Genomic DNA, 15,890 nt, shown 5'->3' with positions numbered 1-15,890 from the left:
TTGAAATGATTGAATTTGAGTCTAGAGCCTCGAAATGTACTTTTGAAACGAACGATGTCTACATTTTTGCCTCGATGGCTTCACTGAAAATAGCCCGTGTGGCTTCACCATTCACCTGTGAGTGTTGTTATTGTAACAGACATGTAGCCAAATGATTTTTGCATCCAGTCATGAAGTTCAAATAGAAACTTTCCTCGATTAAGAAGTGATTATTCGGATACAAATGCACGAGAAAGCACACACGCTCCCGAGCTAGCAGCTAGCAGCCACAACATGCAGGGTGTCTCCTCCGACGTCCGCGCCTCTGTAGTATCACCCGGGCTGGCTGTCGGGGAGAGGCATTCGCTCTCCGTGCTCCGTTTGTAGCTGACGTGACTTTCTGCACTCAAACCTACCACTATGGCTGATGTTGCTGCTGCCCCCGCTGCTGTCAAGACTCCCAAGAAGAAAGCTGCTGCCAAGCCGAAGAAGGTTGCCGCACATCCCACCTATGTGGATATGATCAAGAAAGCTATTTCATCCTTGAAGGAGAGGGGTGGTTCTTCCCGACAGGCTATACTGAAATACATCCTGGCCAACTACAAAGTTGGTGACAACCAGGTCGCCATCAATGCTCGCGTCAAGGTTGCTTTGAAAAATGGAGTCAAGAATGGTGCACTGAAGCAATCAAAGGGAACTGGAGCTGCTGGGTCCTTCCGTCTTGGCGAGGTGAAGAAAGCCGAAAAACCCAAGAAGGCTAAGCCTGCTGCCAAGCCAGAGAAGGCTGCCAAATCTCCCAAGAAAGTCAAGAAGCCAGTTGCTGCCAAGAAGCCAAAGACAGCCGCTAAGAAGGCCGCCAAGTCACCAAAGAAGGTGAAAGCTGCAGCCAAGCCCAAGAAGGCAAAGACCCCTAAGAAGGCAGCTGCCAAACCCAAGAAGGTCAAGACCCCCAAGAAGAAGGCCACCAAGCCAAAGAAGGCCTAAGGTCTCTTTGTCTCGCCTTCGCTCCACATTTCTGTGGTCCAAAGGCCCTTTTCAGGGCCATCCAAATACCCCAAAAGAAAACTTGAAAACACTGATAACAAAACAATGCCATTTATTTCAGCAGCATAGAAATAACAAAGAATGCGTGTCAGCGATAGCAGGTATAGTGTGAATGATGGCTTAGACTGATCATAATTACAAAATGAGCCTTAACCGTAAAGGTGAGGCAAAGAAACCGTTGCCCAAGGTAGGTGTCGGTAAAACCATATACATTGAGCAAAAGCATATACAGCATTGAGCAAAGAAGGATTTGATAAGTATGTTCCTACATTGATATGATAGAGGGCGTTCCAAACCCTACCCCATCTAAAGGCCGGTGTGTCTTGTTTTGTTTCACTTAGATCCAGCCCCATCAAAATACATAACCCCACATACACATTACACTCAAGCCAGATACCCGACCCTAAAATAAACAAAGGAAAATAAACGCAAAGACTACAAAAGTTTAACATAAACAAAGCAAGATGTGAAGCAAAGAATGCAAATTGTATATGTATCATGTAAAGTGTTGATGATATCAGATATCGTCAATACAGATTTCCTTTTATGTGTGTACATGTAGCTCCACAAGCACGTTGACATCCACCGGGTGTTTTACCGACACACACCTCGCCTATGCAGGACTAGGGCGACAAGAGTTGTGCACCCTTGGTCGTGTGAGGCGTGTGCGTTTGACATTCGCCCCAATGCTTGCAACACTGCTGTTATGTGTCAAAGTAAAGGTACGGAAATACTGTCTAATACATGTAAAGTACGTCTGCGTGACCTAGCTAGAACTGCAAACATAAAATAGCTGACTGATTCACCACCCAGCCGCATCGTCATGCCATGTGTGTTTAGAAAGCAGGGAATCACTGTGGGCTTGCTGTCACAGATTTGAAAGTAATTTTCCTACAGCAAACCAGTGAATCCTATAGCAGGCGTTCAATGCGATTTACCTTTTCCTTATTATCTCATCTGCATAGGCAAAGAGTTGTGCGCTGAGACCTGATACAAACAACATTGTGATGTGACATAAGCAGCCTTTAATATACGAAAGTAAGATCGTAAATGACATGTTTGATTGTCGGAGTACAGTGACACTTTCATGTGGCGAATGAAACATACATGCCTTCAGAGTAGATGATGAGTAGTCGAGTGAACTGACGGGGGAAAATGGTGAGAAGTATAACTGAAAAGTCCTCGGTATGTAAGTGTGTAAGAACAAATCGTTCACAAGCATATTCAGGCATGCAGGAGTTTGCCCATTCAAAACGAAATAGAATGTATCATGACTTTCCGATGTCAATGATACACATGCACCTTGTGGTGGAAATACAAACAAATAAAAAAAAATATACATAAAAAAGGAGAAAATGAAAATGTCTACGGCACCCGGTGTTCCCAGGCGGTCACCCATCCAAGTACTATCCGGGCCCGACGCTGCTTAACTTCGGTGATCGGACGAGAACCGGTGTTTTCAACGTGGTATGGCCGTAGACAACGCTCACAGGCAAACTTCGGCTACATATACACACGGGGTAGTGGGGAAGGGACATTGCGATCAAACAGCATCCTCGCATTTTCAGTGGGTTTACACAATCATGTGTTTTCATGTTGGAGTGTTATCTTTACAGTATCTGGCAAGTATTTGGTACTTGTGATACATATGAACGCTGTTTCTGTGCGCATCTGCTGCGAGAAAGGACACACTACTTCGCCCGCCCCCTCGCCCCAAACATCCAGTTTTCGCCCGCCCAATAGAGATCGTGCATGCAGCCTATGTTGTTTTTCGAATAAAATTAATATGAAAACGATGACGGCCCATACTGTCGTGATGTCAAGAAAGTCGGGTTAATCGTGGCAGGCAAAAATAGTTAATCTGTGACGATCGACTGCTGGTATCGTTCTGTACAGCGTCTTGTATAATAGATGTCCATCTTACTCTACATACTGGGGTTCGCGCCCCGTTTGTGTGCCGAGATTCGCGTCTTGGAACACCGTTTCATTGAAAGAAACATCCTAGCTACTTACTTATGAGGCAAAAAGCAAATTTCAACAGTAAATGTAGTGCCCCAGATCATGTGTTCAGTAACAGTGTCGAATGTTTTCTCTCGCAAAATGGCGAACTTGTCAGATAAACGTGCTTCATTGCCTTTGTTTGGGTGCTTGTTTTAGCGTCTGAGAGGCAGTAATGAGTTATGTTGGGGTTTACCTTCATAGTTAGATATCTTGAGAAACGACATACAACATTTGAAATGATTGAATTTGAGTCTAGAGCCTCGAAATGTACTTTTGAAACGAACGATGTCTACATTTTTGCCTCGATGGCTTCACTGAAAATAGCCCGTGTGGCTTCACCATTCACCTGTGAGTGTTGTTATTGTAACAGACATGTAGCCAAATGATTTTTGCATCCAGTCATGAAGTTAAAATAGAAACTTTCCTCGATTAAGAAGTGATTATTCGGATACAAATGCACGAGAAAGCACACACGCTCCCGAGCTAGCAGCTAGCAGCCACAACATGCAGGGTGTCTCCTCCGACGTCCGCGCCTCTGTAGTATCACCCGGGCTGGCTGTCGGGGAGAGGCATTCGCTCTCCGTGCTCCGTTTGTAGCTGACGTGACTTTCTGCACTCAAACCTACCACTATGGCTGATGTTGCTGCTGCCCCCGCTGCTGTCAAGACTCCCAAGAAGAAAGCTGCTGCCAAGCCGAAGAAGGTTGCCGCACATCCCACCTATGTGGATATGATCAAGAAAGCTATTTCATCCTTGAAGGAGAGGGGTGGTTCTTCCCGACAGGCTATACTGAAATACATCCTGGCCAGCTACAAAGTTGGTGACAACCAGGTCGCCATCAATGCTCGCGTCAAGGTTGCTTTGAAAAATGGAGTCAAGAATGGTGCACTGAAGCAATCAAAGGGAACTGGAGCTGCTGGGTCCTTCCGTCTTGGCGAGGTGAAGAAAGCCGAAAAACCCAAGAAGGCTAAGCCTGCTGCCAAGCCAAAGAAGGCTGCCAAATCTCCCAAGAAAGTCAAGAAGCCAGTTGCTGCCAAGAAGCCAAAGACAGCCGCTAAGAAGGCCGCCAAGTCACCAAAGAAGGTGAAAGCTGCAGCCAAGCCCAAGAAGGCAAAGACCCCTAAGAAGGCAGCTGCCAAACCCAAGAAGGTCAAGACCCCCAAGAAGAAGGCCACCAAGCCAAAGAAGGCCTAAGGTCTCTTTGTCTCGCCTTCGCTCCACATTTCTGTGGTCCAAAGGCCCTTTTCAGGGCCATCCAAATACCCCAAAAGAAAACTTGAAAACACTGATAACAAAACAATGCCATTTATTTCAGCAGCATAGAAATAACAAAGAATGCGTGTCAGCGATAGCAGGTATAGTGTGAATGATGGCTTAGACTGATCATAATTACAAAATGAGCCTTAACCGTAAAGGTGAGGCAAAGAAACCGTTGCCCAAGGTAGGTGTCGGTAAAACCATATAAATTGAGCAAAAGCATATACAGCATTGAGCAAAGAAGGATTTGATAAGTATGTTCCTACATTGATATGATAGTGGGCGTTCCAAACCCTACCCCATCTAATGGCCGGTGTGTCTTGTTTTGTTTCACTTAGATCCAGCCCCATCAAAATACATAACCCCACATACACATTACACCCAAGCCAGATACCCGACCCTAAAATAAACAAAGGAAAATAAACGCAAAGACTACAAAAGTTTAACATAAACAAAGCAAGATGTGAAGCAAAGAATGCAAATTGTATATGTATCATGTAAAGTGTTGATGATAACAGATATCGTCAATACAGATTTCCTTTTATGTGTGTACATGTAGCTCCACAAGCACGTTGACATCCACCGGGTGTTTTACCGACACACACCTCGCCTATGCAGGACTAGGGCGACAAGAGTTGTGCACCCTTGGTCGTGTGAGGCGTGTGCGTTTGACATTCGCCCCAATGCCTGCAACACTGCTGTTGTGTGTCAAAGTAAAGGTACGGAAATACTGTCTAATACATGTAAAGTACGTCTGCGTGACCTAGCTAGAACTGCAAACATAAAATAGCTGACTGATTCACCACCCAGCCACATCGTCATGCCATGTGTGTTTAGAAAGCAGGGAATCACTGTGGGCTTGCTGTCACAGATTTGAAAGTAATTTTCCTACAGCAAACCAGTGAATCCTATAGCAGGCGTTCAATGCGATTTACCTTTTCCTTATTATCTCATCTGCATAGGCAAAGAGTTGTGCGCTGAGACCTGATACAAACAACATTGTGATGTGACATAAGCAGCCTTTAATATACGAAAGTAAGATCGTAAATGACATGTTTGATTGTCGGAGTACAGTGACACTTTCATGTGGCGAATGAAACATACATGCCTTCAGAGTAGATGATGAGTAGTCGAGTGAACTGACGGGGGAAAATGGTGAGAAGTATAACTGAAAAGTCCTCGGTATGTAAGTGTGTAAGAACAAATCGTTCACAAGCATATTCAGGCATGCAGGAGTTTGCCCATTCAAAACGAAATAGAATGTATCATGACTTTCCGATGTCAATGATACACATGCACCTTGTGGTGGAAATACAAACAAATAAAAAAAATATACATAAAAAAGGAGAAAATGAAAATGTCTACTGCACCCGGTGTTCCCAGGCGGTCACCCATCCAAGTACTATCCGGGCCCGACGCTGCTTAACTTCGGTGATCGGACGAGAACCGGTGTTTTCAACGTGGTATGGCCGTAGACAACGCTCACAGGCAAACTTCGGCTACATATACACACGGGGTAGTGGGGAAGGGACATTGCGATCAAACAGCATCCTCGCATTTTCAGTGGGTTTACACAATCATGTGTTTTCATGTTGGAGTGTTATCTTTACAGTATCTGGCAAGTATTTGGTACTTGTGATACATATGAACGCTGTTTCTGTGCGCATCTGCTGCGAGAAAGGACACACTACTTCGCCCGCCCCCTCGCCCCAAACATCCAGTTTTCGCCCGCCCAATAGAGATCGTGCATGCAGCCTATGTTGTTTTTCGAATAAAATTAATATGAAAACGATGACGGCCCATACTGTCGTGATGTCAAGAAAGTCGGGTTAGTCGTGGCAGGCAAAAATAGTTAATCTGTGACGATCGACTGCTGGTATCGTTCTGTACAGCGTCTTGTATAATAGATGTCCATCTTACTCTACATACTGGGGTTCGCGCCCCGTTTGTGTGCCGAGATTCGCGTCTTGGAACACCGTTTCATTGAAAGAAACATCCTAGCTACTTACTTATGAGGCAAAAAGCAAATTTCAACAGTAAATGTAGTGCCCCAGATCATGTGTTCAGTAACAGTGTCGAATGTTTTCTCTCGCAAAATGGCGAACTTGTCAGATAAACGTGCTTCATTGCCTTTGTTTGGGTGCTTGTTTTAGCGTCTGAGAGGCAGTAATGAGTTATGTTGGGGTTTACCTTCATAGTTAGATATCTTGAGAAACGACATACAACATTTGAAATGATTGAATTTGAGTCTAAAGCCTCGAAATGTACTTTTGAAACGAACGATGTCTACATTTTTGCCTCGATGGCTTCACTGAAAATAGCCCGTGTGGCTTCACCATTCACCTGTGAGTGTTGTTATTGTAACAGACATGTAGCCAAATGATTTTTGCATCCAGTCATGAAGTTAAAATAGAAACTTTCCTCGATTAAGAAGTGATTATTCGGATACAAATGCACGAGAAAGCACACACGCTCCCGAGCTAGCAGCTAGCAGCCACAACATGCAGGGTGTCTCCTCCGACGTCCGCGCCTCTGTAGTATCACCCGGGCTGGCTGTCGGGGAGAGGCTCCTACGGGCAATCTGCAACCTATCTCAAACAGCAGATTAACAATCTCAATTAAAAAGCTTGGGCAAATACTGTCATCATGTACCTAAAAATACTGCAATGGAATGCCAACGGCCTGAGGTCAAACGGCCACGAACTCAAAGCCCTAGTTCAGCAAAAGGCACTGACACCCCACGTTATTCTAATTCAAGAAGCGAAACTGGGGAAGAGAACAAACTTTAACATGCCTGGCTTCATACAATACCGCAAAGATAGAACGGGGCGGACAGGTGGTGGACTGGTTACTTTTGTCGCCGACAATTGTACATCCAGTATGGTCGTATCAGAGGTGGGAAGCCTTGAAACCCAAGTCATCTCAGTCACGTTGGCAAATAGCAAAGAAATCAAAATCGCAAATGTCTATCACAGGACTGCCGAACCCACCAACATCCACGAGCTTAACAAACTCATGGACCTGGTCGGGCATTCAGGCCTAATCCTTGGCGACTTCAACGCCCACAGCCCGCTGTGGGACGAAGGAGCCAAACACTCAGACTGCTTCGGCAGGATGGTGGAGGACTGGGTGGAGTCACGAGGACTCATAATTCTGAATGACGGCTCTCCAACTAGACATTGTCCCATCAGGGGCGGATGGACAGGCCTAGATCTTGCTATTGCCACAAACGACCTAGCCCACGATTGCCAATGGCAGGTCCACGATGACAGTATGGGAAGTGATCACTATCCGTGCATCACACACCTTGGCACACCTCCTCTATGCGACCACCACATAAATCCTAGAGAGCGGTGGAACTTCTCCAAAGCAGATTGGTCCCTATTCAGTACGGAATGCAATAAATTGGACCCGTCTGAAATCATCTCTGATGATATCGAAACCTTCAGCCTCAACCTAACGTCAGCTATATACAAAGCGGCCCGGGCTTCAATACCTCTCACCCAGCCAAAACACGGCTCCCGTGCCGTCCCATGGTGGAATGAGGAAATAGCCAAAGCTAGACGCATTAGGAAAAAGGCTCTAAACAGGTTACAAAGGGACAAATCTGCCGTAGGACAAGTCCGAGAAGCCAGGAAAAAAGTTAAAGATCTCATTGATCAGGCCAGAGCTGACTCATGGCAAAAGTTCTGTGGATCGCTCAACCACAAAACAAACAGTAAACAGGTCTGGCAAAAGATACATGCTATCAGAGGGAAACGCAAGTCCGCTTGCAATCCCAAGATAACAGGGGCTACTTCCATACCGGAAAAAGCCAGTATCTTAGCCACCCACTTTGCCTCTGTCAGTAGCAGCAACAACTTCTCTGAAGAGTTTACAAAGTCAGAGAAGCCACCGCAACGGCCCAAACAGCCCCCAGGCGAACAGCATGCCTATAATCAATGCTTCAGTGTGGAGGAGTTCAGAACTGCCATACACCACAAAAAAGGTACTAGTCCCGGAGAGGACATGGTCAGCTATGAGATGCTAAAAAGGTTGCCTGACAGCGTAGCCAAAGTCGTCGTACAATTGTACAATCTGATATGGGATAGGGGGGAGGTACCTGCAGCATGGAAACATGCGGCAGTCATACCTCTGCTCAAACCAGGAAAGGAGAAGGCGTCCGCCAACTCATATCGTCCAATATCCCTAACATCAAATCTGTGCAAGAGTATGGAGGCAATGGTGAATGTACGCCTAAAGCATCACCTTGAAACAAACGGACACCTATCTCACGACCAAAGCGGGTTTAGATCAAACCGCTCATGTCTTGACCACATTTTCCGACTGGAAAGTGATATAAGATTAGCCCAAGTCAAGAAAGAGTACCTAGCTGCTGTCTTCCTAGACTTCAGCAAAGCATTTGACATGGTATGGCACGATGGACTCCTCCTTAAACTAGAGAATGTTGGTGTACGAGGGAAAATGGCAAATTATGTTCAAAGTTTTTTGCAAGAAAGGTCGATATCAGTCCTCCTCGGGGACCACCTGTCTGAGCGACACAGGTTAGATAATGGCACACCGCAAGGAAGCATTATCAGTCCCACGCTATTCAATATCATGATTGACGACCTATTTGAACACGTCCCACGGGACAGTTACACCAACACCTCTAAGTTCGCCGATGACGGGGCTGTATGGGTCAGACATCGAGAGCTATCCAAGATCCAGGCTCAACTCAGGGAAGCTCTCGATGGGGTGGAACAATGGTGCGACAAATGGGGTTTCACTATCTCGCCTGAGAAAACAGTAGGAGTGGTTTTCAAGCGTAAGGGTTGCCGTGTAAGCCACACACCCTGTCTAAAACTCAAGGGCAAAGAGGTCAAATTTGAGAAATCAGCCAAGTTTCTCGGGGTAACCTTCGATCAACATCTCACCTGGGCCAAACATATAGACAATATCACCCAGAGTTGTCAGAAGGACCTCAACGCTATGAGAGCTGTATCCGGCAGCTCATGGGGAGCCAATAGTGAAACACTCTTGACCCTCTATAAGTCCCTAATCAGAAGTAAAATAGACTATGGGTGCGAAGCCTACCACAGTGCTTCCCAATCGGCTCTGAGCCGGCTTGAAAACATTCAATACCAAGCTCTTAAACTGGTCACAGGCGCGGCGACCTGTACCTCCCACCAGGCCCTATTAGTGGAAACTGGGGAGCTACCACTCCATCTCAGGCGAGAGAAACTGACATTGAACTATTGGAGTCGCTGCTCCAATCCACTCGTCACTAGGTTGTGGGAGGAGAAACTCTACTCTGGTAGAACCAAAGCGTGGCTTAAAAAGAGACCCAACACAACGCCAGGTGGGCTCAGGGTCATCCAGCTAAGGCGAGAGCATGGATGCGACCAGGTAGAACCTCCAACCCAACCAATGACAGTGCAATGTCCTCCATGGAGACTCCGGTCTCCAAATGTCGACACCACTCTCACAAATGAACCGCCTAAAAGTGAGAATCCAATGCTACTACGTGTCAGAGCGCTCAGTAGGATTGACACGGTTTACGAGGACTCGGCGCACATATATACTGACGGATCAAAAGATCCCGTGAGAAACAGAACCGCCTACGGTATCCTCATCCACACAGCCACCTCCAACCACACAATCTCGGCACGCCTGCCGGACGGTCAATCGGTCTACACTGCAGAGCTGGAAGCCATACACCATGCACTTAGGTATTGTCGCAACCTACATGAGAGAAGAGTGGTTATCCTCTCAGACTCACTCAGTGCAATACAGTCACTGGCAACCAAGCACTCCAGTAGCAGACCCGACACCATCCATGAGATCCTGGTTCTCATTCAGAAACTAAGACAGGAAAATGAGAAGGAGGTCACGCTGTGCTGGATACCATCTCACGTTGGTATACCCGGCAATGAGAGAGCGGACAAACTAGCCAGACAGGCGCTAGAATTGAATGTGTCACTGGAACATCCCTATTCAAAAAGCGAAATCCGAAGTATGATCCAGAATTCAATCACTAGCAAGTGGCAGAGGCTATGGGACACCTCAGACAAAGGCAGATGGTTACATCAACTCCGCCCCAGTGTGAAAGGGAAGCTACCAGGCCCCTCACAAAACAGGCGAGTGGATATTATGATCACACGCCTGAGGCTAGGTACCACCAAAACCTCATACAAAGACTGTCCAACATGCCACACCAAGGCCACCGTCCCTCATATCATGCTGGACTGCCTACGATTTGACACGATCAGGCAGACACTTAAAGAAGAAACCAAACTAGATACGTTGACAGCAAAGCAGTTGCTGGCTCACACGGAGCACCATTCAATGTATAAGCCACTAGCAAACTTTCTTCTGGACAGTGAACTATGTCAGTATATATAGAGAAATTATATCAATCAGCCAGTCCTCCGGTTTGTTACATACACAGGGATATTATTGCACCCAAGCTCCCATCCCCAAGGTCTCAACCCAACCGCACCATGGTTTGAAACTCCCCACCATAGTCTGGGACCATTGCACGTGTGCAACACAACCGTCGGCAATTAACAACCACATGCGTCCCAAGGAGGGACAAAAACAGCACAAGGTAAGCATAGGTAACCACAATGGAGAGGCCATATCCGCTCCAGAAGCAGGTATGGGAGGGAGTGGCTGCGTCCACTCCCCGGCAGAGAGCTAAGGGAGTGGCCGTGCCCGCTCCCAGGGTCAAGCCGGAGAGTGGCTGTGTCTACTCCCCAGCAGATAGCCAGAGGAGTGGCCGTGCCCACTCCCAGGATGAAGTCGGGGAGTGGCCGTGTCTACTCCCCAACAGATAGCGAGGGGAGTGGCCGTGCCCACTCCCAGGATGAAGTCGGGGAGTGGCCGTGTCTACTCCCCAACAGATAGCGAGGGGAGTGGCCGTGCCCACTCCCAGGGTGAAGTCGGAGAGTAGCCGTGCCTACTCCCCAGTAGATAGCGAGGGGAATGGCCGTGCCCACTCCCAGGGTGAAGTCGGGGAGTAGCCGTGTCTACTCCCCAGCAAATAGCGAGGGGAGTGGCCGTGTCTACTCCCGTACGAAAAAAAAAAAAAAAAAAAAAAAAAAAAAAAAACCCATTACACAGGCCACTGTGTACCCCACTCCCCCATCAAGCACCGACACCAGCAACGGCCCATGCGTCCCAAAGTGGGACACCCCCAGCCCTTGGCAGCCACAACCACGTCCGCAACCATGCGTCCCAAAGAGGGACACCCCACGCATCCCAAGGAGGGATAGGTCTGCCGACATGCCAACCGGCGAAGGCGACCTCAAAAGCACTAAACTAACGAACGAACGGGGAGAGGCATTCGCTCTCCGTGCTCCGTTTGTAGCTGACGTGACTTTCTGCACTCAAACCTACCACTATGGCTGATGTTGCTGCTGCCCCCGCTGCTGTCAAGACTCCCAAGAAGAAAGCTGCTGCCAAGCCGAAGAAGGTTGCCGCACATCCCACCTATGTGGATATGATCAAGAAAGCTATTTCATCCTTGAAGGAGAGGGGTGGTTCTTCCCGACAGGCTATACTGAAATACATCCTGGCCAGCTACAAAGTTGGTGACAACCAGGTCGCCATCAATGCTCGCGTCAAGGTTGCTTTGAAAAATGGAGTCAAGAATGGTGCACTGAAGCAATCAAAGGGAACTGGAGCTGCTGGGTCCTTCCGTCTTGGCGAGGTGAAGAAAGCCGAAAAACCCAAGAAGGCTAAGCCTGCTGCCAAGCCAAAGAAGGCTGCCAAATCTCCCAAGAAAGTCAAGAAGCCAGTTGCTGCCAAGAAGCCAAAGACAGCCGCTAAGAAGGCCGCCAAGTCACCAAAGAAGGTGAAAGCTGCAGCCAAGCCCAAGAAGGCAAAGACCCCTAAGAAGGCAGCTGCCAAACCCAAGAAGGTCAAGACCCCCAAGAAGAAGGCCACCAAGCCAAAGAAGGCCTAAGGTCTCTTTGTCTCGCCTTCGCTCCACATTTCTGTGGTCCAAAGGCCCTTTTCAGGGCCATCCAAATACCCCAAAAGAAAACTTGAAAACACTGATAACAAAACAATGCCATTTATTTCAGCAGCATAGAAATAACAAAGAATGCGTGTCAGCGATAGCAGGTATAGTGTGAATGATGGCTTAGACTGATCATAATTACAAAATGAGCCTTAACCGTAAAGGTGAGGCAAAGAAACCGTTGTCCAAGGTAGGTGTCGGTAAAACCATATAAATTGAGCAAAAGCATATACAGCATTGAGCAAAGAAGGATTTGATAAGTATGTTCCTACATTGATATGATAGTGGGCGTTCCAAACCCTACCCCATCTAATGGCCGGTGTGTCTTGTTTTGTTTCACTTAGATCCAGCCCCATCAAAATACATAACCCCACATACACATTACACCCAAGCCAGATACCCGACCCTAAAATAAACAAAGGAAAATAAACGCAAAGACTACAAAAGTTTAACATAAACAAAGCAAGATGTGAAGCAAAGAATGCAAATTGTATATGTATCATGTAAAGTGTTGATGATAACAGATATCGTCAATACAGATTTCCTTTTATGTGTGTACATGTAGCTCCACAAGCACGTTGACATCCACCGGGTGTTTTACCGACACACACCTCGCCTATGCAGGACTAGGGCGACAAGAGTTGTGCACCCTTGGTCGTGTGAGGCGTGTGCGTTTGACATTCGCCCCAATGCCTGCAACACTGCTGTTATGTGTCAAAGTAAAGGTACGGAAATACTGTCTAATACATGTAAAGTACGTCTGCGTGACCTAGCTAGAACTGCAAACATAAAATAGCTGACTGATTCACCACCCAGCCACATCGTCATGCCATGTGTGTTTAGAAAGCATGGAATCACTGTGGGCTTGCTGTCACAGATTTGAAAGTAATTTTCCTACAGCAAACCAGTGAATCCTATAGCAGGCGTTCAATGCGATTTACCTTTTCCTTATTATCTCATCTGCATAGGCAAAGAGTTGTGCGCTGAGACCTGATACAAACAACATTGTGATGTGACATAAGCAGCCTTTAATATACGAAAGTAAGATCGTAAATGACATGTTTGATTGTCGGAGTACAGTGACACTTTCATGTGGCGAATGAAACATACATGCCTTCAGAGTAGATGATGAGTAGTCGAGTGAACTGACGGGGGAAAATGGTGAGAAGTATAACTGAAAAGTCCTCGGTATGTAAGTGTGTAAGAACAAATCGTTCACAAGCATATTCAGGCATGCAGGAGTTTGCCCATTCAAAACGAAATAGAATGTATCATGACTTTCCGATGTCAATGATACACATGCACCTTGTGGTGGAAATACAAACAAATAAAAAAAATATACATAAAAAAGGAGAAAATGAAAATGTCTACTGCACCCGGTGTTCCCAGGCGGTCACCCATCCAAGTACTATCCGGGCCCGACGTTGCTTAACTTCGGTGATCGGACGAGAACCGGTGTTTTCAACGTGGTATGGCCGTAGACAACGCTCACAGGCAAACTTCGGCTACATATACACACGGGGTAGTGGGGAAGGGACATTGCGATCAAACAGCATCCTCGCATTTTCAGTGGGTTTACACAATCATGTGTTTTCATGTTGGAGTGTTATCTTTACAGTATCTGGCAAGTATTTGGTACTTGTGATACATATGAACGCTGTTTCTGTGCGCATCTGCTGCGAGAAAGGACACACTACTTCGCCCGCCCCCTCGCCCCAAACATCCAGTTTTCGCCCGCCCAATAGAGATCGTGCATGCAGCCTATGTTGTTTTTCGAATAAAATTAATATGAAAACGATGACGGCCCATACTGTCGTGATGTCAAGAAAGTCGGGTTAGTCGTGGCAGGCAAAAATAGTTAATCTGTGACGATCGACTGCTGGTATCGTTCTGTACAGCGTCTTGTATAATAGATGTCCATCTTACTCTACATACTGGGGTTCGCGCCCCGTTTGTGTGCCGAGATTCGCGTCTTGGAACACCGTTTCATTGAAAGAAACATCCTAGCTACTTACTTATGAGGCAAAAAGCAAATTTCAACAGTAAATGTAGTGCCCCAGATCATGTGTTCAGTAACAGTGTCGAATGTTTTCTCTCGCAAAATGGCGAACTTGTCAGATAAACGTGCTTCATTGCCTTTGTTTGGGTGCTTGTTTTAGCGTCTGAGAGGCAGTAATGAGTTATGTTGGGGTTTACCTTCATAGTTAGATATCTTGAGAAACGACATACAACATTTGAAATGATTGAATTTGAGTCTAAAGCCTCGAAATGTACTTTTGAAACGAACGATGTCTACATTTTTGCCTCGATGGCTTCACTGAAAATAGCCCGTGTGGCTTCACCATTCACCTGTGAGTGTTGTTATTGTAACAGACATGTAGCCAAATGATTTTTGCATCCAGTCATGAAGTTAAAATAGAAACTTTCCTCGATTAAGAAGTGATTATTCGGATACAAATGCACGAGAAAGCACACACGCTCCCGAGCTAGCAGCTAGCAGCCACAACATGCAGGGTGTCTCCTCCGACGTCCGCGCCTCTGTAGTATCACCCGGGCTGGCTGTCGGGGAGAGGCATTCGCTCTCCGTGCTCCGTTTGTAGCTGACGTGACTTTCTGCACTCAAACCTACCACTATGGCTGATGTTGCTGCTGCCCCCGCTGCTGTCAAGACTCCCAAGAAGAAAGCTGCTGCCAAGCCGAAGAAGGTTGCCGCACATCCCACCTATGTGGATATGATCAAGAAAGCTATTTCATCCTTGAAGGAGAGGGGTGGTTCTTCCCGACAGGCTATACTGAAATACATCCTGGCCAACTACAAAGTTGGTGACAACCAGGTCGCCATCAATGCTCGCGTCAAGGTTGCTTTGAAAAATGGAGTCAAGAATGGTGCACTGAAGCAATCAAAGGGAACTGGAGCTGCTGGGTCCTTCCGTCTTGGCGAGGTGAAGAAAGCCGAAAAACCCAAGAAGGCTAAGCCTGCTGCCAAGCCAAAGAAGGCTGCCAAATCTCCCAAGAAAGTCAAGAAGCCAGTTGCTGCCAAGAAGCCAAAGACAGCCGCTAAGAAGGCCGCCAAGTCACCAAAGAAGGTGAAAGCTGCAGCCAAGCCCAAGAAGGCAAAGACCCCTAAGAAGGCAGCTGCCAAACCCAAGAAGGTCAAGACCCCCAAGAAGAAGGCCACCAAGCCAAAGAAGGCCTAAAGTCTCTTTGTCTCGCCTTCGCTCCACATTTCTGTGGTCCAAAGGCCCTTTTCAGGGCCATCCAAATACCCCAAAAGAAAACTTGAAAACACTGATAACAAAACAATGCCATTTATTTCAGCAGCATAGAAATAACAAAGAATGCGTGTCAGCGATAGCAGGTATAGTGTGAATGATGGCTTAGACTGATCATAATTAAAAAATGAGCCTTAACCGTAAAGGTGAGGCAAAGAAACCGTTGCCCAAGGAAGGTGTCGGTAAAACCATATACATTGAGCAAAAGCATATACAGCATTGAGCAAAGAAGGATTTGATAAGTATGTTCCTACATTGATATGATAGTGGGCGTTCCAAACCCTACCCCATCTAATGGCCGGTGTGTCTTGTTTTGTTTCACTTAGATCCAG

The 15,890-nt window shown here is 46.7% G+C and overlaps 3 non-coding genes across 3 annotated transcripts; all 3 read right to left on the bottom strand.

The window, feature by feature from the left end:
• Positions 1-2,385: 2,385 nt before the first annotated feature.
• Positions 2,386-2,504, bottom strand: LOC137288285 (5S ribosomal RNA). Its single transcript, XR_010957065.1, has one exon. It is a non-coding gene; the product is annotated as a 5S ribosomal RNA (ribosomal RNA).
• A 3,135-nt stretch (positions 2,505-5,639) lies between these two features.
• LOC137288392 (5S ribosomal RNA) lies at positions 5,640-5,758 on the bottom strand. Its single transcript, XR_010957165.1, has one exon. It is a non-coding gene; the product is annotated as a 5S ribosomal RNA (ribosomal RNA).
• Positions 5,759-13,650: 7,892 nt separating this feature from the next.
• On the bottom strand, positions 13,651-13,769 carry LOC137288363 (5S ribosomal RNA). The gene has a single exon (XR_010957138.1). It is a non-coding gene; the product is annotated as a 5S ribosomal RNA (ribosomal RNA).
• Positions 13,770-15,890: the final 2,121 nt, after the last annotated feature.

Source organism: Haliotis asinina, chromosome 6 (assembly GCF_037392515.1).
Source record: "Haliotis asinina isolate JCU_RB_2024 chromosome 6, JCU_Hal_asi_v2, whole genome shotgun sequence".
NCBI classification, from domain to species: Eukaryota; Metazoa; Mollusca; class Gastropoda; order Lepetellida; family Haliotidae; genus Haliotis; species Haliotis asinina.
This window is presented reverse-complemented; position numbering and strand designations above follow the sequence as displayed.